Raw genomic sequence first — 22,944 nt, forward strand, 5'->3', positions numbered from 1 at the left:
GTGGAGACTTTTGTTTTGCATTTGTTTTGTTTTGCATTGAAGTGAAATCCATACCCCAAGCTGTCGACCTTGATCGGCATCCTTAAGTGCTCGGGAGTTCTTTGGCCTTGCCACAGGCAAGGTCGAGTCATCTGTGGATCACACAATGAGCCGCCCTCTAATCTAGATGCCTCAGTCTGCACACAAGCCAGTTTCTCGGGTTATCTGGTTAACATACAGATTGAATACATTTGAGGACGGGATGCAACCCTGGTGTACGCCTTCAGTGATTCTTAACCCGCACAGTCACAGTCCTTTGTTCTATTTGAACAATCACCTCTTGGTATATGTACATGTTCCACATGAGCATAATTAAGTGTTCAGGAATTCCCATTCTTCTCAGGGTTATTCATAATTTGCTAGGATCCACACAGTTGAATGCTTTTACATAGTTAATAAAACTTTTTTTTTTTAATTCTGGTGGTCTCTACTGTCAGCCAAGATCTGTCTGACATAAGAGGGGTTTCCCTCATTTTTTAATACCATCTTCTAAATCTAGTTTAAATTTCTGCCATACCTTAAGAAAAACTCCTTGCCATCAAGTCATTTCTGACTCACAGTGACCTTGTAGGAGTCAGCAGAACTGCCCTGTGGGTTTCCAGGACTGTAACTCTTCACTGGATTGGAAAGCTTCTTTTCCAGAGACTTGGCTGGTGGTTTCACACTGTAGTGTGTGGTTGGCAACCCAAAATGCCACCAATTACACCACCAGGGCTCCTTGTATACCCTCTGGTGTATTTATGTGCAATTGAATTTGTTCTGACCCATAACAACAGAAAGAAACACTTCCCTGTCCAGTGTCAATGTCACACGTGTTCGTATGCCTGAGCCCATTGTTGCAGCTACTGTGCCGATCCATCATCTTGAGAAATTCCTCTTTTTCACTGCTCCTCCATTTAACCAAGCACGACACCCTTCGCCAGAGACTGGTCTCTCCTGGCAACTTGTCCATAGTATGTATGTCTTGCCACCCTTGCCTCTAAGGACACTCTGGCCATACTTCTTCCAAGACAGATTAGTTTGTCCTTTTAGCAGTCCAATATTCTTCACAACACCACAATTCAAGTGCATCTATTCTTTTATAGTCTTTCTTATTTGATGGCAAACTTTCACGTGCATGTGAGGCAATTGGGCTCTTTTCCGGTTGTCGTGGTTCACGGCTGGAAGTCGCTGGCGCCCAGGCCTTCACCATGAGCGTCCCTGCCTTCATCAATATCAGTGAGGAAGACCAGGCTGCTGAGCTTCGAGCTTACCTAAAATCGAAAGGAGCTGAAATTTCCGAAGAAAACTCAGAAGGTGGTCTTCATATAGATTTAGCTCAAATTATTGAAGCTTGTGATGTATGTCTGAAGGAAGATGACAAAGATGTGGAAAGTGTGATGAACAGTGTGGTGTCCCTCCTCTTGATCTTGGAACCAGACAAGCAAGAAGATCTGATTGAAAGCCTGTGTGAAAAGCTAGTCAAATTTCGAGAAGGAGAACGTCCATCTCTGAGGTTGCAGTTGCTAAGCAACCTTTTCCATGGGATGGATAAGAATACTCCTGTACGATACACAGTGTACTGTAGCCTCATTAAAGTAGCAGCATCCTGTAGAGCCATCCAGTACATCCCAACTGAACTGGATCAAGTCCGAAAATGGATTTTGACTGGAACCTCGCCACTGAGAAGAAGCACACCCTTTTAAGGCTGCTTTATGAAGCACTAGTAGATTGTAAGAAAAGTGAAGCTGCTTCAAAAGTCATGGTGGAATTGCTGGGAAGTTACATAGAAGATAATGCTTCTCAAGCTAGAGTTGATGCCCACAGGTGTATTGTTCATGCATTGAAAGATCCAAATGCATTTCTTTTTGACCATCTTCTTACTTTAAAACCAGTCAAGTTTTTAGAAAGCGAGCTTATTCATGATTTGTTAACCATTTTGTGAGTGCTAAATTGGCATCATATGTCAGGTTTTATCAGAATAATAAAGACTTCATTGACTCACTTGGCCTCTTACACGAGCAGAACATGGCAAAAATGAGACTGCTTACTTTCATGGGAATGGCAGTGGAAAATAAAGAAATTTCCTTTGACACAATGCAGCAAGAACTTCAGATCGGGGCTGATGATGTTGAAGCATTTGTTATTGATGCTGTAAGAATTAAAATCGTCTACTGCAAAATTGATCAGACCAAAGAAAAGTAGTTGTCAGCCATGGCACACATCGGACATTTGGAAAACAACAGTGGCAACAACTGTATGACACACTCAATGCCTGCAAACAAAATTTGAACAAAGTGAAAAACGGCCTTCTGAGTCTTTCTGATACCTAAATTTTTATGCATATAATTTTATTCTTTTGGAAAAATTAAATCACAGTAAAACATTATTGACAAATTTAAAAAAACCAAACATGTGAGGCAATTGAAAAGACCATGATTTGGGTTAGGTGCACCTTAGTCCTCAAAGTAACATCCTTGCTCTTCATTCTAAAGTGGTCTCGTGCAGCAGATACACCGAATACAACTCGCCTTTTGATCTTTTGACTGCTGCTTCCATGAGCACTGATGGTGGATCCAAGCAAGACCAAATCCATAACAACTTCAAATTTTTCTCCATTTAGGATGTGTCCTCTTGGTCCAGTTGTGAGGATTTAGATCTTCTTTACATTGATTCATAATCCACACTGAAGGCTGCACTTCCTCATCTTCATCAGCAAGTGCTTCAAGTCTTCCTCACTTTCAGCACGGTTGTGTCCTTTGCATATCGCAAGTTGTTAATAAGCCTTTGTCCAAATTTGATGCTACATTCTTCACCACACAATCCAGTTTCTCTGATGACTTGCTCCGCATGCAGATGAAACCAGTATGGGGAAACGTTACAACTCTGCCGCCTATCCGTCCTGATTTTACACCACACAACATTCCCTGTTCTACGCACACAACTTCCTCTTAAGGTAGGTACAGATTTGAGTGAGCAGTAGGAAGTGTTATGCAATTCCCACTCTTTTTTTTCCTCAATAATTTTATTGATATAAAATCCACATATATACACTTGCATAGTTGTTGCTTTTAAAGGGTTGTGCATACACAATCGGGTCTAATGCACTCTCCCCACTCCTGTATTCATTATTTGCTGCCCAATTTCCAAAACCAAGGGTCCATCCAGACATTGTCGGTAGTGAACATCCTGCCTTTCAGGGCCCACACTGCCTTTTCCCTATCTCCAACTCTTCCATTGAGAACGCAATTTGCTTAGCTGCCAAGCACCTTCTTTCGTGCTAGAGAGTATGGGGGAAGCATACTTCCACTTCCCTATTGATTTAGGGTTTCTTTCCTTCTTCCTCTTGGCCTACGTCTACTTAGGTAACAATCATGCCCTCCCTCCCTGAGGTCGGCTGATATCACAATGTGATCTTTCTGTCAGGACCAGTCCCCTGAGCCACTTAGCAAGAATAAAGCTTCAGGTGTGGTCTGGGGGCTATTAGGTAGTAAAGACACTTCAATCCCTGAGGTTAACTTCAGGAACTCCCCACAGTGACTCTGAGGCTCAAGTGCCCAGATCAAATTCCAGCCCCATCATGTATTCTTAGCTACATGGTTTTGGACTAATTACCTCACAGAGTACTTTTTTTTCCCCCCTATAAAATGGGGAGAGTGATCGTAGTCCATATGATTCCCCTGGCTGATTTTCAGAAGAGCTCTAATCTTTCTTCCTGATCCATCTTCTTCTGGGAGCTCTGCTGAAACCTGTCCAGCATCGTAGCAACACCCAGTCTTCTATGAGACAGCAGATGACTGCACGGGAGGGGAATTACCAGGACAGGGCCAGGGATGTGATCGGGGCCCTGGGTCACCTCTCTGAGAGCGCCCCCACCCTTGCTGATGGATCAACTAAGCAAAACAGTGGTCCAGAGGAGAGAGGCTCCCTGTGATCTTGGGGAAAGCACATCATCTGCTTGTCTCTTCGTTTCATCATCTGTGAAGTTAGAGACTTGGCTGTTCTCCAATGTCCCTTTCCGGAACACCCAATGTTCCTTTTCTCTTTTGAAAAAATAAACATCCAGAGATGTCTGGTTACTTAATCTAAGAAACAGCTGATCTTTCAACCTACCTAACCAATGCTGCTAGCTGCAGCCTCTGGGCCAAGGATTCCGACAGCCTTCACCACTGAAGCCTGTGCAGGAAGACAAGCAGCCCTCTGCTGCCCCAAAGGAAAAGGGAGGACATGAAGGCACAGATGAGAGGCTCTGGCTGAGAGGCTTCTCCCAGGAAGAACAATGGGGTGTCCTGTCTTTCAGTGCTGAGTCATCACTGAAACCTTGAGCAATTGTGCAAGCCAGTCCAGAAATGCTGCTGACTCAGATTTACCAGTGGAGCCCAGGGAAGCCCCAGTATATATAAAAAAAATTCCCGACCAGGACTGCCCAAGCCAACTGATCTTATCAACCAACAGACTCCTTCTGAGCCCGATGGGAACCTAAGATTCTTATAACAATGGTTATCAGAACATTGGAGATAGAAGCAACTTCAGAGAGTAGGTTGTAAGCTTCTTATTCTCCAAGCTGCCCCTGTCCTGTGACTTCTCCGCAGCTGGTTGCATGGTTCCTTCTAGCTGCTCAGATAAGTAACTCTGTGTGGTGCCCCACCTCCATCTGTGGTCTGGTTTTAGCATGGTTTACTTTGTACAGAGTGCTCTGGGCCCCAGAGAAATGCCCCAACTCCCTCAGGACTCCTTTTAGCTATTTTTGCCATTATATTTTCCCTTCATTTTAAAAGTTTTATCTACCAGCAAGAGCTCTGGGTCACAAGTAAGAAACCACGCTTTCTGGTTTCTGTCCTCCAGCTCTCTGTGGGACATTCAGAAAATCTCACCATTTCATTGGCTTTCTTCAGTATAGAAATAAGGGTGTGTGAGTCTGGATAGACTAGAGAAACCAATTCACAGTGACCCTCATATGTGTATAGGAAAGAGTTTTATATACAAGGGCAATTGAACATTGAGAAATCATCCTAGTCCAGACCAGATCAAGTAGATAAGTCCAATATTAACCCATATGTCTGATCCCAATCTATAAAGTTCTCTTCAGACTCACAAAGCACATGCAATGATGCTGAGTGCAGGAAGATCACAGGCCAGTGGGTAGAAAGTCTTGTGGATCCAATGGTGGTAGAAGTGTCTCAGCACTGGCAAGGGTCTCCACGTGGTTCCTTCAGCTCTGAAACTCTGACTGTCTTAGGGTAACTTCATGTGACTTCTCAGAAATGTCTCACCGGGAGTGAGCCTTGTCAGTAGAGAGTCTCCAAGGGAGTGAGCAGAGAGAGCGTGTGTCTCTCACCTCCAAGGAGGAAAAAGACAGGAGTTCCCAGAATCCACAGGAGACGGCCATGCCCACACAGAGGCCTCATTGGCTATGCAATGAATGACAGGCTAGACTCCACCCCTTCACCCTTAATCCTCAAATTGACATGAGATTATGTAACTACCAAAAAGGGTAAGCCATCTTCCAGGTTCTTCCATTCTGGAAGCTACTTTTCTTCTACCGCCGAGATTCTGGATATGGCAGGCCATGCAGAGCATAAGAGGGCTTTAGCTGGGCCCAAATTCAAGCCTTCTATGGGTTAGCCTTCCCCCATGGGGCATGACCCTCATGTCTGCATTCCTTGTCTGCACTCCAAGTCTGCACTCGCTGTCTGCACTCCCTGTCAGAGCCACAGTCTCAGGGTCACCCATACATCTGCCAAGGGCTTGTTCTCAGTTCCTTGCCTCCCTTGCATCTAGACTAGGAGTCCTCAAACTTTTTAAACAGGAGGCCAGTTCACGGTTCCTCAGACCTGTTGGAGAGCAGGACTATAGTTTTTAAAAAAACAAACTATGAACAAATTCCTATGCACATTGCAAATATCTTATTTTGAAGTAAAAAAAACAAACAGGGCAAAAACACTCGGTGGTTGGATAAATGTCCTCAGGAGGTGGCATGTGGCCTGCGGGCCGTAGTTTGAGGACGCCTGATCTAGACTATCACCTGCATTCACCAATCCTTTTGGGCTAGAGAACCAGACACTGAAGATCCAGAGAAAGAACTCTGGCTTTTCTTCCTCTGTGTATGAGTCCTGCCATTCCTCCTGACTTGGGTTTGTGAACCAAGCCAGCACTGGGACCACTGTGTGTGTGAATGGGAAGACAGTCTATCCATTCAGTGTCTGAGAACAACGCTGCTCAGAGCGTTGAGGTCACCTCTGTCCTTCGAGCATCTGGAGCCCCAGGGGCCACCACCACCCCTGTTTCACTTCTCTAAGACCTCTGTGTAATGAAAGACACCACCTTCATCTCAGGCGTGGTCACACTTTGCCACTGCTACTTGTGCTCTTAGCTCTGGCGGACCCACAGCAGTGCTCTCTGGAAGAGAGAGAGAACTACAGGGCTGCCTTTCCCCACATCCACCCACAGTCAGCCTGCATCTCAGGTTTCTATCTAAGTCAACCATCCTTTTCTACTCCTCCAGCAAGGAAGATCTGCCTGGTATTTTTCACTTATAGTTCTGCACCACTTACCTATTCATACCTTACCGCCATTGTGCTGGCCTGTGCGTTGCTGTGATGCTCAAAGCTATGTCACTGGCATTTCAAATTCCAGCAAGGCCATCTAAAGTGAACAGGTTTGGGCAGAGCTTCCAGACTAAGAACAGCTGCAAAGAAGGAATAGGCAGTCCACTGCACAGGAAGTAGCCACTGAAAACCTTATGGACAGCAAGGAAACATTGTCAGGTACCCAAATCCCCACAAACAGCAGGAGAACATTGCCTAAGATAATGCCCAAAGGTCAGAAGGCACTCAAAAATATGACTGTGGAAGAGCTTCCTTCTCAAAGCAGCATTGGCCCCAGTGATGTGAGGTCAAGTCTGTGAGAGTGAAGCCTCTGGGACTCTCATTTGCTGGTTGGGAACCACTCAAAATGAGAAGAATAAAAAATCTACGAATAACCAGAACTTGGAATATATGAAGCATATACCTAGGAAATTTAGAGTTGTCAAAAATGAAATGGAACACATAAAAATCAATATCCTAGGCCTTAGTGAGCTGAAATGGACTGGTATGGGCCATTTTGAATCAGGAAATCATATGATTTACTATGCTGGGAATGACACAATCAAGAGGAAAGGACATCTCAAAATCTACCTTTAAGGAAGTACAATGCTGCCTGTGATAGAATTATATCTATCCACATATAAGGAAATCCAATCAATATGACTATCAAATTTATGCACCAACCACAAAATCTAGTGGTGAAGAAATTGAAGGATTCTATCAACGTCAGTTTGAAATTGATCAAACATGGTTATTGATTATTATTGGTGACTATAAACACCAAAGTAGGAGACAAATAGGAAGGACCAGTAATTGGAAAACATGGTCTTTGTTATACAAACGGAGCTGGAGATCACATGACAGATCTTTGCAAGACCAACGACTTATTGATAGCAAATCCTTTTTTCAACAACACAAATGGCAACTGTAAACATGGACTTCCCCAGATGGAATATACAGAAACCAAATAGACCACAACTGTGGGAAGAGACAATGGAGAAGTTCAATATCAGCAGCTAAAACGAGAGCAGAACCTGTCTGTGAAACAGACCATCAATTGGTCGCATGTAAGTTTAGGCTGAAGCTGAAGAAAATTAAGATAACTCCACAAGACTCAAAATATGGCCGTGAGTCTATCGCACCTGAATTTTGAGAACATCTCAAGAATAGATTTGAAACATTGAACACTAATGACAGAAGACCTGATGAGTTGTGGGAGGACATCAAGAATATTATAGAACAACATCATTGATATCATGTGTAAGTAAAACCTTGCTAAAGATCATCCAAAAAAAGTTGTAGCACTACATTGACAGGGAGCTACCAGAGGTTCAGGCCAGATTCAGAAGAGGACGTGACTTCAATACACCGCTCTCTGAGAAAGATAGATCACAGGGAAAGAAACTCAACAAGGAGGCTAGAGCTCTAAACAGTACAATTACACAATTGGACCTGATGGATATTTACAGAGCTTTTCATCTGAAGACAAAAAATTCATTCTTTGCAAGCTCACATGGCACATATTCGAAGATAGACCAGATGCTGGGGCATAAAGCAAACATACATAAATTTAAGCACATTGATATCATATAGACCTCTCGCTCTGACCACTGTACCATAAGGTTGGAAATCAACAAAAGGAAGATGAAGAAAACAAGAGCAAACAATTGGAGGAAGAATCACTCTCTAGTGCAGAAGGAGTGCGTACTCCTTTTCAGAGATGAAAGTGGGAAACTTCTAGAAACCAACAAGAATGAGAACATGATGTACCAAAACTTATGGGACACAGAAAAGGCAGTTATCAGAGGAAGTTTCATAGTAATACATGCACACCTGAGAAAGGAAGAGAGACTTACGATTGATATGCTGGCACAAAATTTATAACAACGAGAGCAGAGTTCATATGTAGACAACTGGACATCCCCTTCCAGAAGGGTCTCAGGGAGGAGACGAGCCAGTCAGGGTGCAGTGTAGCAACAATGAAACATACAAATATCCTCTAGTTCCTAATGCTTCCTCCTCCCCTACCCCAACTATCATGATCCCAATTCTACCTTACAAATCTGACTAGACCAGAGGATGTACACTGGTACAGATAGGAACTGGAAACACAGGGAATCCAGGACAGATGATCCCTTCAGGACCAGTGGTGTGAGTGGCGATACTGGGAGGGTGGAGGGAAGGTAGGGTAAAAAGGGAGAACCGATTACAAGGAACTACATATAACCCCCCTCCCTGGAGGACAGACAACAGAAAAGTGGGTGAAGGGAGACATTGGACAGTGTAGGACATGACAAAATAATAATAATTTATAAATTATCAAGGGTTCATGAGGGAGAGGGAAGCTGGGAGGGAGGGGAAAAAATGAGGAGCTGATATCAAGGGCTCAAGTAGAACGAAAATGGCTTTAGAAATGATGATGGCAACAAATATACAAATGTGCTTTACAAATCGATGGATGGATGATGATAAGAATTGTAGGAGCCCTCAATAAAATTATTTTTAAAAATGAGGAAAGGTGAGCATCAAGGTTGTATCCTCTCTCCATACTTTTCCAAACCATACGCTGATTAAATAATCAAAGAATTGATTGTATGAAGAAGAGTGAAGTATCGGGATTGGAGGAGGGCTTATTAAAATTTTGCTACATGCAGATGGAAAAACCTTGCTTGCTGCAAGTGCAGAGGACCTGAAGCCCTTGCTGATGAAGATCAGGGATTGCCGCCTTCAGTGTGGATTACGACTCAAGGCAAAGAAAACCAAAACCTTCACAAATGGACCAATAGGTGACATGATAAATGGAAAAAAGTTTGAAGTTGTCAAGGTTTTTATGTGGTTTGGTTCCACAATCAATGCTCATTGGAAGCAGCCATCAAGAGACCAAAGGATGCACCGCGTTCACAAACCTGCCGCACAAGGACCTCTTCAGAGTTGGCTACTCTGAGGACTAAGGTGCCCCTGACACAAGTCATTGCATTTTTAATCGCCTCATACACATGTGAAAGTTGGTCATTGAATAAAGAAGATGGAAGACGAACCTATGCATTTGAATTATGGTGCTGGTGAAGAATATTGAAAGTGCCACGGACAAAACATATCTGTCTTGGAAGAAGGCAGAATGCTCCTCAGTGGCAAGGATGGGGAGAGCTTGTCTCCTGCTTTGGACATGTTCTCAGTGCAGACCAGGCTCTGGAGAAGGACATCATCTTGGTAAAGGGGCCGCAATCAAGAGGAAGGTCCTGGGCAAGAAGGTCCTGGTCCTGGTCCTGGACACAGTGGCTGCCCCCATAGGCTCTGAGAGAGGAACAACTGTGAGGGGCAGGCAGGATTTTGTTGTGCTGTACAGATGGATGGCACCTAACGATCGCATCAACTTATTCTGAAGGAAGCAGATGGAAATGTCTATGTTGTACACTCGCTGGGGTCCCTGGCAGGGCCAGGCCCCGCCGAGCCTCCCTTCCCCCTGTGTGTGCTCAGCTGCCCGGAGCAGAGAGGGCCATTGTTCGTCTCCCTCTGAGCCCGCGGCGCAGGGCTGGGTGTTCCTCCCCGGGGGGTGGGCCCCCCACCTCCCGGAGATCGATCGTTTCAGGCTCAGGGTTTGGTTTGGCTGGGCTTCTGGCCTCGTTCGTTCTTCCTTGCTTGCCCAGCACTCAGAGCCCGGAACAGCTCGGAGCTCGGCCTGTACCTTCGCTCGGTGCCTTGCCCTTTGTGTGCCTTTGCAGGGACTGCTCAGTTCTCCAGGGAGGGGACCGGTCGTGTGGGTCACCTCCAGGACTTCTTGCACGGGGTCCGGGGCCAGAGAGGTCAAAAGCACGCCTGGGCCGGGGCGGGGGAGGGCAGGGTAAGGGGGCGAGACGGGCACGGAGGGTCCCCTTGGGCCTCCCTTTGGAAGCTGCCGCTCCGCGGCGCGCGTAGCAGGCGAGCGCGGGCGAGGGCCGCGGGGCGACATGGGCCCTCACGGGGGACCCGGCCCGCCTGAGGCTCCCACGGGAAAATGTCGCGGGAGGAGGCAGGAAATTCTGGCCGGGCCGGCCGCTGCCTCGGTGTGAACCCCTAGTCACAGCCCCGGGGCCGCGGCGGCCCCGAGAAGGGGACAGTCAGTCCAGGGCCGAGGGGATGTGGTGCCGAGCAAACAGCACTCTCCTAGGAGACGCGCAGCGAGCCGCGGGCCCAGGGCCAGAGGCAGCGGCGGGGGCGGGGCTCCGGCTCGAGGCCCCGCCCCGCCCCGCCCCCTCGACGCGGGCGCCCGCCGCCGACGGCCCCGTGCTGCCCCCTCGTGGCAGGACTGCTCCTCAACCCACCCCGGGCTGACCTCGGAGGCACAGGACAGCAGGTGGGCATGCCCAGGGTGGGTCCCCCACCCGTCCCCCACCCTCCCCTGGACCCTTGCTCACCAGCCCGACAGGATGCTTAACGATGGTCACCAGCGCAAAATGTGATTCGGTGTCATCTGAAATGTCACTTGCTTACATGTAAGGCCTCAGATGATGTGAAAGCCAACAGAATGGTGGGATGTGGACTAGGTTTGGATTGGTACAGTGACTCCGTAGTCCTTCTTGCTTCCTTCCTTCCTTCCTTTTCCCTTTTGATGCCTCCTGCATCTTACAATATTTCGCCCACAGAATCTTTCAATATTGCAAGTCAAGGATGAATTATTTTTCTTTTGATCTTTCAGTTTGCTTTTTAAAAATATCATTTTATTGGGGGCTTGTACAACTCTTATCACCATCTTTCAGTTTTAAGACAGGCTGGGAATGTTTTCCTTTTTGGATTTCAAACTCTCGGTCCTTGCGCATTTCATGGTGATGTCTTACTTTGCCTTCCCAAGCTGAACTTGGACATTTTCTGTTCAGCTTCTGGACTGCATTATCTCTTCCATTTGCCTGACATCCACTTTGATCTTGTCTCCCTTTCCTGTCTTATTGAAAGTACCGCAGGCTGCCAAAAGAACAAACAAATCGATCTTGGAATACGGACAGCCAGAATGCTTCTTAGAGACAAGGATGGAGAGACTGCATTTTACGTACTTTGGACATGTTATCATGAGAAATAAGTCCGTAGAGGAGGACGTCGTGTTTGCTATTGAGGGGAGCAAAAAAGAGGAAGGCCTTTGACGCTGGGGTTTGACACTGGCCTCAAATGCACAGGACCAGCGGTGTGGCATCCATTCACTTCCTTCATCGTGCAGAGCCGCTGTGAGTCGGGACCATCTGACAGCACCTAACAACAACACTGTTTGGCAGACTATTCCATGTTCATGACGGCCTTATGAGTTACACCGTAGTTAGTAACTTAGCAGGCATCTGGTTTATTTGTCTCCTTTTTCTTTCGTTCGACTTCATTCTCAAAAAGTTATTTGATATCTCAAACCTAACTCACTGTCACTGAGTTGATTCTTACCCATAGCGACCCTGTAGGACAGAGGACAACTGACCCTTATGATTTTCAAGGCTGTCGATCGTTGTGGGAGCAGAAAGCCTCTTTTTCTCGCATAGCAGCCGGTGGGTTCAATGGCCGACTTTGCAGGCAGCAGGCCGCGGCATGCAACACATGATGCCACCCACGCTCCTTGATGGGATCTAGATTCCCAAATACTACTAGACACACGATGACAGTTAAAAACATGAAAATTTGACAAAACTGTGGCTGTAAAGATATTAGCAGCAGCAGAAACCACAGCCAGTGAAACCATATTACGTTCAGAAGAAACCACACAAGCTCAAGCATCACAGTAGTTGTGTAAAAACAGCTCTGACCTGATCACATTAGAAAGTTCAAACAGTAAATTAGCCTGGGCTTTTAACCCTGTCGGTATATTGATACATGTAAGCTGAGCTTACAAAAAAAGGGGGCGGGGTGTCATGATATCTAACTACAGGAATATTTTAATTAAACATCAATGCATTTCTGATAAAATACTGCATAAAAATTTTATAGATGATCATTCTGCTGTCACCCCCTTTGACAGTATCACCCAGTGAAGTCTGCCACCTCCCCGTCCTCCCATAGTGATGTCACTCAATGCTGGGACCTTTCAGAAACATGTTGCCAGGCCTTTCTTCTGAGGCACTTCTGGTGGGTTCAAATCACCAACAGTTCAGTTAGTAGTGGAGCATTTAACCAGTTACACCACTCAGTTTCACTACAGTTTATTTTTAATCATCAAAACTTCATAATGAATATAGAACAGTGAATGCAGCCTGGACCATATTTCTCTCTCCTGATACAACATCAAAGTTACTTATATACTCCAAAACCCAAACCCAAACTCATGGCCGTGGAGTCGATGCCGACTCATAGCAACCCTGTCAGTGGGTTTCTGAGGCTGGAACTCCTTATGGGGAGTGTACTAGAGGGCTTCAGATAATTGGTGGGAAAATAGAGTGAAAGACCATGGAATTTCTCCACACACTTTTCAAAGCCCTCTCGTGTGTGTGTTACACACACACATTGAGTAAAGAAGTATTGCTACCAGGGGTTCAGTTCATCCGTGGCTTACCCCTAAGGAAACATGTTTCGACCTGTGTGTGTGATCAGTGGATGGCTGCAGACACATTTTCTCAGTAAGACTGGGCTTCATCTCATTGGGGTCCAATCAAAACAATCACCCTGAGGGTATCTGCTGGGCCAGTGAACTTCAAGGCAGCAAAGTCAGCTCAGAATGTCATGGTGATTGCCACAGGGTGGGGGGACACGGGACCCAAAAGGGATCATTTTAATAGAATTTCTTGAAGGACGCAGCATGATCAGTAAGACGTTTTAAGAAAATGAAAAACTATCACTATGAGAGGAAGGCCAGGAACATTGCACCAAGACACTTTCTTTCTATCATGAAAATGGAAGAGGAGGCTTGCGGTAGTTACATAATCTGGTGTCAGTTTGAGGATTCAGAGGGAAGGGGTGGAGTTTAGCCTTTCAATCAGTTCATATTCAATGAGGCCTCTGTGTGGGTATGGCTTTCTCCTGAGGGTTCTGGGGGAGCCCGTCTTCCTCCCTGGAGGTGGAAGACACTCTCTCCTCACTCCCTACGAGACATCCCTGTGGAGAAAACACATGGAGAGAGGTTGATGGAGCCAGACCACTGCAGCCGGAGAAGACATGTGGAGACCCCCTGCCTGTGCTGAGATGCTTACACCACCACTGGAGCCACAAGACTTCCCACCCACTGGCCTGTGGTCTTCCTGCATTTGGCATCATTGCATGTGTTGCATGAGTCTGAAGAGGACTTTATGGATTGGTATCAGACATATGATCTAATATCAGACTTATGGACTTGACCTGGACTGGACTGGAATGTTTTCTCAATATTCAACTGCTCTTGTATATAAATCTCTTTCTTATACATATGAGTCTCCCTGGATGCGTCTTCTCTAGTCTACCCGGACTAACACAAGGCTTCATGAAGTTTGTGGGAAATAGAATTAAAAGATAATGGGGTTCTTCCATAAACTTTTGGAAGCCCCCTCATAGCCAATTATTTTTAAGGGTAGCAAGGTATGCATTGGGAAACCTTACCCCACCCATCCTACAGCTTTCCTTTCGCCCCTTCAAAGGACCCTTTTCACTCCCCAAACTCAAATAACATTTAAAGGGCGCACACATGTAGTCCCTTGCGGATGCAACAACTGCGGACAGACGGGACATAGAAAGGGGCGCATAGAGCTCTCAGGGGAAGGTTGTTGCTGTTGTCCTGTGGGGACCTGGGGTTGGTTGCAGCCCTATGTACAGCACAGCGAGACCGCCTGGCTCTGGCCAGCCTCACAGTTGCGGAAAGGAAGGGCCAGACAGGTGGAAATAAGTGAACAGACCTAGATGGAGGATATGTTGAGACACCGTAGCTTCGCCCTTTGACATTTTTGTTTTCTAGAGGTTGCTAAGATTTTGTAGCAATACTTTTTTACTTGTGTGTGTGTTGTGTGTGTGTGTGTGTGTGTGTGTGTCTTTACAGGGGAAACGGCACTTGAGGGCAACAGTGCACAGTGTAGCCCTGGCCTGCAGGTCAGGGGAATCCCTTGCATGTGCTTCCCTGTCCTGACTACAGACTGGCCCCTCCTCTCGGCCTGCAGAAGGAAAGGGGGCCACGGGGTGCCTGATGGTGGCCAAGCTTCCTCCCAAGAACCCATATTTCCCCACCATGGGGACAAGGTGGAGGAACAAGTGAGAAGTCAACATCTGGCTGCCCCTTTTCAGCCCAAAGAGTCCTGATCATGTAATGGTTATGCGTTGGGAAGCTAACCACAAGGTCAGCTGTTCAAAACCATCAGCCTATGTGCAGGAGGGAAACAGGGCTCTCGTGAAGAGTTAGTCTCAGAAACCCACAAGGGCCGGTTCTACCCTGTCCTCCCCGGTTGCTGTGAGTCAGCACCAAATGATAGAAGACTTTCACACCTCGCTGTCCTTCGCTTCACTGATGTCTGCACGGCTCGAGCAGGTCTGGCGAGACGTCAGAGCTCCTGCCCATGACCAGTCATGAGTGAGCAGTCGCTGAGCTGTGAACTGTGCTCCCCCAGCCTGAGAAGCATCCTCACATGTGAGGTGACCAACGGCTCACCACAGCCCCGAGAGAGGGCCCGGCCTTATTTTCAGCTGAGGTCTCTGGGGAAGGCCAAGTTCTACCCAGCTATTCTGATTTTAACTCCCTTCTCTTCCCAAACCCCCGAGTGCTTGGATTTGAGTCCTGGGTGGGGAAATGGAATTGAAGATTAGGAGGAGCACCCTCTGCATCACAGGGAAAAACTGCAATGAAGAAAAGAGGAAAGGCTTTCTTCCCCTACCTGTGTGACAAATAACCGAGTCATTGCCATGCAGCTGAATAGCCCACTCAAAGCTCATGCCCTCTGACTCGGATTCCCGCCCTCTTTCCTTTTCCCTAGGCATTTTGCAGAAGGAGCCCATCTGGACACTTGACCGTCCTCTGAGGAGTTTCCTTGAAGACTAAGCCCGTGGCCTTAGCACTGGCCTCTCCACTCCATGCCCCTCCAGTCCCTGGACCCTTCCTCTCCTAAACTGACAGTGTGGCGGGCAGCGAGAGTCCCCACCGCAGGACCGAGAGGGATTTTGTCCATGTGGTGTCTTGTATGGCCTTGCCTGGATGAAACGCTGAGAGTCTGGCGAGGGAGGCAGAAAGGTGACAGAGGCCCAGGAGACCCCAGGAAAGCCATTGGACCCGCTCTCTGGAGGCACTGCTGGTTCCAGGACAGGATTCCCTGAGAAGACACCACAGTGTGACCCAGTGACACAGAGACTGGCTTCAAATGTGCCACCAGTCTGACGCAAAATTACCTCTGAGCGCAGGGGGAACAGCAGAATCAGAGATTATTCTTCAGGTCTCACAGTGTGGGAGAACTCAGCCCATAGCCCTTCTGTGTGCCCGGCCCTGAGCATCTCTGCACCTCATGGAACCATTGGGAAAGCCGTGTGAGGTAGGGGTGAGGTCTGTCTCGCTTCACAGATTGGCCAATGGAGGTTCAGAGAGGCTGAGAGGCTTGAGCAAGATCACATGGCTAATCAGGAGACCATTGATTGGCAAAGGTCACCCTGGATGCCTTTGTTTCCAGGCCGAAGGGAGTCGCTCACAGCATGCTGGGTCAGGACATCTGATCTTCCCATTGATTAAATGAACAGGCGGAGTGATTAGAGAACTTAGTTATGCATAGATGTGGCTACGTGAAAACTGGGACGCTTGGCTTTTATCCCAGATGCCTGCTTCCTTCACCCAACAGGAAGGCCAAGTCATGACTGTGTCATTCCCGCGACCTCGTTGGTCTGTCTGCCACAGATGTCTGGCAGCTGTGGGCTTACTGGCCAACATTAGCTGGAGAGTATGCGGGCTTGGGAGCCAGGTGTTCTTGGTTTGAATTCGGTGTTGTCCTATTTTCAGCAAAAGCTCTTCAGATGCTAAGATGGAGATGGGGACACGGGAAGAGAGTGAAGGGGTGAGAGTCGTCATGTGGTCTCATGCTTTCTCTGAGGAGAAAGATGACCAGTGGTAAGGCCCTTGCCCTGATCTCCAAAAACAGACCAGGTGAGGTGGGGACCGGGACCCACTCTGGTACCTGCCAGCCCTCAATGAATGCTAGCTCTTTCTTCTGTGGGCACAATTTCAGGAGCCTTGCTGGCACTGCTGGCTAATCATTGGACTGCTAACTGCAAGGTTGGTGGTTCAAGCCCACCAGCAGCTCCACGGGAGAAAGATGAAGCTAACTGCTCCCTCCCGTACAGATTTACAGCCTCAAAGATCCAATAAGGTTTGCTATCAGTCTGAATTGACTTGGTTCCAGTGGGTTTGGTTTGGAGTTTGTTTTTAAAATACTTATAAGGAATAATTTATAAATTATCAAGGGGGGAGGGAGGGAAGTTGGGGGGAAATGAGGAGCTGATACCAAGGGTTCAGATAGAAAGAAAATGTTCTGAGAATGTTGATGGCAACAAATGTACAGATGGATGGATGGATGGATGGATGGATGGATGGATGGATGGATTGATTGTGATTACAGTTGTACGAGCCCCAATAAAATGATTTATATTTTTTAAAAGACTTATAAGGAGGAGCCCCTGTGCCACAGTGTTTATGTGCTCGGGTGCACATGGGGCCCACCCCACAGGAGGACGGGCTGCTCTCCTCAAGCACACAGCCGCGGGCACTTCTGGGAGGGCTTCCCCTCAGGTCTGAGGCCAGCTGAGTGAAAGCACGCATCTGAGGAGGCTGAGGCTCAGGCCAGGCTCATTTTCTCCCCTGCCCGTTACGGCCCGTCTCTCCTGTGCTCCATGACTATCGGCGACAGGAATGAAAGGCTGAGTGTTGATAAGGTAGGTATCCAGAGTGAGGCTGAGCACTAGCAACAAGGGGTGTGGTGTGTATGCAAGGTGATATGGCCCCGTTTGCTAAATAAGGTGACACACACACACACACACACCCCACCCCCACCCCACCCCTGGATGACTTACTTACAGGATTGCAAGAAGCCTGGAAGCTAAGTAGGAATTCAGTGCCTCCCTGCCTCTCACAGCAGGGTGCAGGCCTCCTCTGAGCACACCCAGAGGCCTGGGGGGCCGTGAAGAGGATGCTTAGCCATCAGAGAGGCTCTGTGTGGAGTGCCAGCATCAGGGAAGAGTGGGAGGCTTTGGGGAAGAGGAGGAGCCACTAGCGCCCCTGTGCCCACCTCCAGTACTGAGGTGGGTCTGCAGTTCCTCACCCATGGTGGTGGGGGTGGGGCAGCTGCGGAGGGGAGGACACAGCACGCTGGGGTGACGAAATAGAGCCGTGCTGTTCCAGGCCTAAGTCAGCTAGGCCCACACCCAAGCAGTGGCTGCCCTACCCTGCCTTAGCCTGAACCAACCACTGGCAAATGGGAAAGTGTTTCTTGGAGCCCAGAAAGAGGTCTCTCTAGAGGCCGATGGCAGGTCTCCAGGCCACACTGGCGCAGGTCAGCCATAGCCTGTCTTCCCCACCAAAGGTTACGTGGGTGGTGGCTACCGCGAGGTGCATTCACAGTGCTCATTGGGACGTCATGGGCCAAGGTCAGGTCAACAGGCCTGAGCAAGCCGACCTTGACCGGGCGACATACCAGTGCATTGATTTCACCATGCTCTCTCCCCAGGTCCCTCTCACCTGAGGCGTTGAATGGGATGGCTGAAGAAGATGAAGGTGAGCCTGCTCCAGCATGCAGCATTTCTGTTTACAGTCTTCATATCGAATGCAAAATGACACGAGGCAGTTTAGTTTTTGCTTGATTCACCCCTCCCCTCCCCCCCAGCCCCCTTAACCAGTGGAGTCAGCGAATGGCCATAGCCTGGATGTTGGGGGAGGAGTTGTTGAAATCAGCCTCACCCTGCTTCGATGGGTGCTGCTCTTTGTAAGCTCAGTCACCACCCCGGACTCCAGGAGAGTTGAATCCTGTGTTCTATTTCCGTCTCATCCCACGTGACCAGTGGAAGCAGACTTTTCTTGTTCAAAACTTGCAAAGGATCCTTTGGATCCTGCTTCAAACACTGGCCTTTCAAAAGGGTCCCATGAGATGACCAAATGGTCCCTTTTCACCACCGTGAATCTTTATGAGGTGCCCACACCAAGGTTGCTGCCAGGGCTGAACCCAGATAAGAGGGAGGGAAGGCAGGCTGCCCAGGAGGGGTAACCACTCAGTAAACTGCATTTCTTTCAACTTCTGAAAGCCTTCCTTTGCCTGGTGGGGTGGAGGGGGGCAGGGATGTCGTCTTGCTTTTGCAAATGAAAGAGTCAAGCTTTTGTTGACAGTGTTTCCCTCATTACCCAGTCGGCTTCCCAGACAGCTCTTGTTTTCTGAAACCCTCACATTCCCTTATTTCTGGGAGCTAAAAATAGTCAGAGCCAGCCACCCATCCACTGAACTCATGACTTGTGGAAACTTGTGAATTCAACAGATGGTTTTCATTTCTTTCTGACCCTATCATCCACTCCACCCAAGAACAAATCATTCAGATACCGGGTGGCTAGTGACTCACAGGAGGACGGTGCTGACTGTATTCTCTGCCTTCCTGGTCTCAAACGGACCCCACGTGGCGAGGAGAGCCGCTGGCTGGCTCCCAGGCTCAAAGTCTCTTCCTCCAGCTGAGACCAGCAGGACTGGCTTGTGAAGTCACTAGTGGCCCTACGGTCTGTGAGTATGCACTGCCGTGTATTCCAGGGCTTGGCTTTTGCCTCCTGTTTGAAACACCGTGAACTAGATTGCCTCAACAACCAAATAAATCATTCCTTGGGAATTAGGTGTTCAGAACGGTTTGTTAATTGTCCCAGGCCCTTGCAGAAACGTTTGGCCAGTTCTGTCAAGGTTACAGGGCTACTGAGGAGGAAGACCAGACTCAGAATCCAGGTCTAATTCAAGAACCTCCAGCCAAAGAGAAAGGGTCATGAGTCATACCAGATCCCAGGGGACCTCATGAGGAGCTGTTTCTTAAGCAAGCTGATTCAGCTTCTGAGAAGCAGCAGTACGCTCCGGCTCTCTAATGTAACAGAGCATGGAGTGGGGGCTGATCTCAGGACCTGGCTTCATTTCACCTACAGTGGGCAGGCTGGTGGAATGTGTGACCATCACATGACTCTGGCTCCGGTGGACAAGTTCCCAGCAGGGCACAACTGTTCGGCAGCACCCACTGCCAAGCTCCAATGACCTTTCATTTTCAAGTCTCCTTACATGGATGCATGACAAGAGGCCAGTGTTCCCAGAGTTTGATATGGAAAGACTTGAGTGGAGTGAGACGCTCGTGCAATAGACAGTGTAGTGGGTTAAACATACGGACTCTAGAACATACTGTCAGTGTTTGAATCCTGGCTCGACCACGATGTGAAGACACAACCTTAGGGGCCTTTTTTCCTATGGGATTTTCAGAATGCTATATGATTTGGTCCTTGTCCAATAGAATAGCGCATGCATCAATAAATCACGCTGCTAGCAGACTTTAGCAAAGGCACAAAGGTGTTCTGGTGGGACTGTGGGTAGGTATTGGGTTGCTAACCATGAGGCTGGCAGTTCAACTCCACTGGCACTCCAAGGGCTTTCTGCTCCCATAAAGATTTACACTCACAAATTCTACCTACCGTACGGGCACAATGAGTAAGAATCAACTTGATGGCAGTTCTGATGAAGCTTTATAGTTGCTATCAAGGGTTCAAGTCTGGAATAAGAACCTAAATGAGTCTCACATGGACCTGTGGAAGGAGGACAGGAGTCTACCTCTGGAGATGACAGAACTGCCCGGCTCCTGGCCTAAGAGAGCTTCAAACACATCCCTAGCCAAACAGTGACCTCTAGTGGTCAGAATACTTACTATCGATTTTGACCCTGACTGCTACTCCAATGGGCTCAAGTACAGCAACAACTCCAGGATCAGGCACATAAGTAAGAGCAGTTAATTTGCATGACAGAATAAAAGGGCCTGTGAGGGAAAGGGCTGGTTGGAGAACTAATCATGGGAACTAATCATGCAGGAAGCCCGTCCTGCGCCAAAAGTCAGCTGTTCTGGAAACGGGAAGCCCTCTACATCCACAGTGAAGTTACCTTGACCTTCGACTTCCATTCCTTCTAAAGCCAGTGCTGGGGAGGCAATGTTCTTGTTCTGCATGCCTACCGAGTACAGCTGGTGAGTTTGGGAAAGTCACTCATATGAAGAAACACCATGAAAAAGGGGAACTAGTCTTCCCATTGGCTAACTCAGGCCTAATGATTCTCTCCCTCCCTCTCCGCCCCACCCCCACCCCATGGAGTCAGTGCTGACTCATAGTGACCCCTGTGGGTGTCTGAAATTAGTGGGCAGAAGTATGACGAAAAGTAAAATATTTATATGGTCCTGAAGTATCTTTTCCCATAAGATACTTATTAATTACAAAGAGGGAAACTGATTTTTTTTTTTTAGTAGAGTGTCCTGGGAGACACCATGTAGACCCCCTATCAGCATTCCCACCACTAATCACAAGACAAATCAACATCATATATGTCCCAACACGACACAGCCAGGAAGTCTCCACCTCTCACTGTCTGCCTTCCCCAAACCCCATCAGACAGCGTGAATGAAGGGACTACCTGCAAACAATATTGCGGCTCACTCTTCAAAGTATCCAATCGATGAAAGGCAAGGACAGGGACTGAGGACCTGCTCCAGATGAAAAGAGACTAAAAAACATCACTGCTAAAGGCCACCGGTGCGTCTAGACTGGGTTCTGGATGAGAAAAAAGAGCATTAGTAGGAAATTTTGCAATTTTTGAATAAGATAAACAGGTGATAGCATTGTCGATTTCCTAGACTTGATGATTGGATTGTGGACATGTAAGGGAACACCCTTGATTTTAGAGACTACACACTGAAATATGTACAAGGAAAGGGGCAACATCATCATGAAATAGAGAACGATAGAGCAAAAGTGGCTTAGGGTTAACATTTCTAGAATGTGGCTGAAGGGCATTTGGGAAATCTTTGTACTATTTTCTTTTTAAAAATCATTTTATTAGGGGCTCTTACACCTCTTATAACAACCCATATATCCATTATGTCAAGCACATTTGTACGTATGTTGCCATCATCCATTTCAAACATTTTCTTTCTACTTGAGCCCTTAGATTAGCTCCTCTTTTTTTTCTTCCTTCCCTACCCTCCCACCCTCATGAACCCTTGATAAATTATGAATTATTGCTTTTTTCATATCTTACACTGTCCGCTGTCTCCCTTCATCTATGTTTCTGTTGTTCATCACCCTGTGTGTGTGTGGGGGGGGGGTATATGTAGATCATTGCAGTCAGTTCCCCCTTTCTCCCCCCCACCGCCCCTCCCCTCCCCTCATGGTGTTGCTACTCCCATTATTGTTCCGGAGGGGTTTGTTGGTCCTGGGTTCTGTGTGTCGAGAGCTCTTATCAGTACCATTGTACATGCTCCGGTCTAGTCAGATTTGTAAGATGGCACTGGGGTCATGAGGAATGTGTGTGTTTCATTGGTGCTATACTGCACCCTGACTGGCTCGTCCCTTCCTTGTGACCCTTCTGTGAAGGGATGTCCAATTGTCTACAGATGGGCCTTGGGTCTGCACTCCACCCCTCATTTGAATCCATATGATTGTTTTGGGTCTTCTGATGCCTTATACCTGATCCTGTCAACAGCTTGTGATCATACAGGCTGGTGTGCTTCTTCCATGTAAGCTTTGTTTCTTCCCAGCTAGATGGCCACTTGTTTATCTTCAAGCCTTTAAGACCCCAGATGCTATATATTTTAATAGCTGGGCACCATCAGCTTTCTTCACCACATTTGCTTATGCACCAGCTTTGTCTTCAGCTATCGTGTGGAGAAGGTGAGCATCACAGAAAGCCAGGTTATTAGAACAAAGTGTTTTTGCATTGAGGGAGGACTTGAATAGAGGTCCAATGTCTATCTGCTACCTTAATAACTAACATTTAAATATGTGTACATAGATCTATGTCCCTATCATTATATATAAATATGTTTACATATGTACATGCCTGTATTTATAACTCTATAAATATCCTTTGCCTCCTAGTTCTTTCCTCTATTTCCTTTTACTTTCCCCTTTTCCCACTATCATGTCTGACCTTCATTCGGCTTTCAGTAATGGACTACACTGCACTTGATCAAACCCACCAGGCATCCTATGCCCTCCTCATCATCAATTTATATCACTTATTCCCTTGTTACTGGGTTTATTGGCACCCCTCTTCCTTTCCCTCACCTCCCCCTTTCTCATGTACTCCCGGAAGCATCAGTCCCATTGTTTTCTCCTTGGCATTGTTTATCCTGCCTATACATTGTTCCAGGTCTGTCTGTTGACCTTTATGAACATTTTCCGATTGAGTCTGGTGAG

General features: G+C 47.4%; 1 long non-coding RNA gene and 1 pseudogene across 1 annotated transcript; one reads left to right on the top strand and one right to left on the bottom strand.

The window, feature by feature from the left end:
* The first annotated feature begins 1,178 nt into the window (after nt 1-1,178).
* On the top strand, nt 1,179-2,398 carry LOC142447181 (eukaryotic translation initiation factor 3 subunit M pseudogene; annotated as a pseudogene).
* Nucleotides 2,399-15,370: 12,972 nt separating this feature from the next.
* Nucleotides 15,371-18,702, bottom strand: LOC142447182 (uncharacterized). Its single transcript, XR_012784055.1, has 3 exons — nt 18,436-18,702; nt 18,217-18,290; nt 15,371-15,811 (listed from the first exon to the last, which is right to left on the bottom strand). It is a non-coding gene; the product is annotated as an uncharacterized LOC142447182 (long non-coding RNA).
* Nucleotides 18,703-22,944: the final 4,242 nt, after the last annotated feature.

This window comes from Tenrec ecaudatus, chromosome 4 (assembly GCF_050624435.1).
Source record: "Tenrec ecaudatus isolate mTenEca1 chromosome 4, mTenEca1.hap1, whole genome shotgun sequence".
In the NCBI taxonomy this organism is placed as follows: Eukaryota; Metazoa; Chordata; class Mammalia; order Afrosoricida; family Tenrecidae; genus Tenrec; species Tenrec ecaudatus.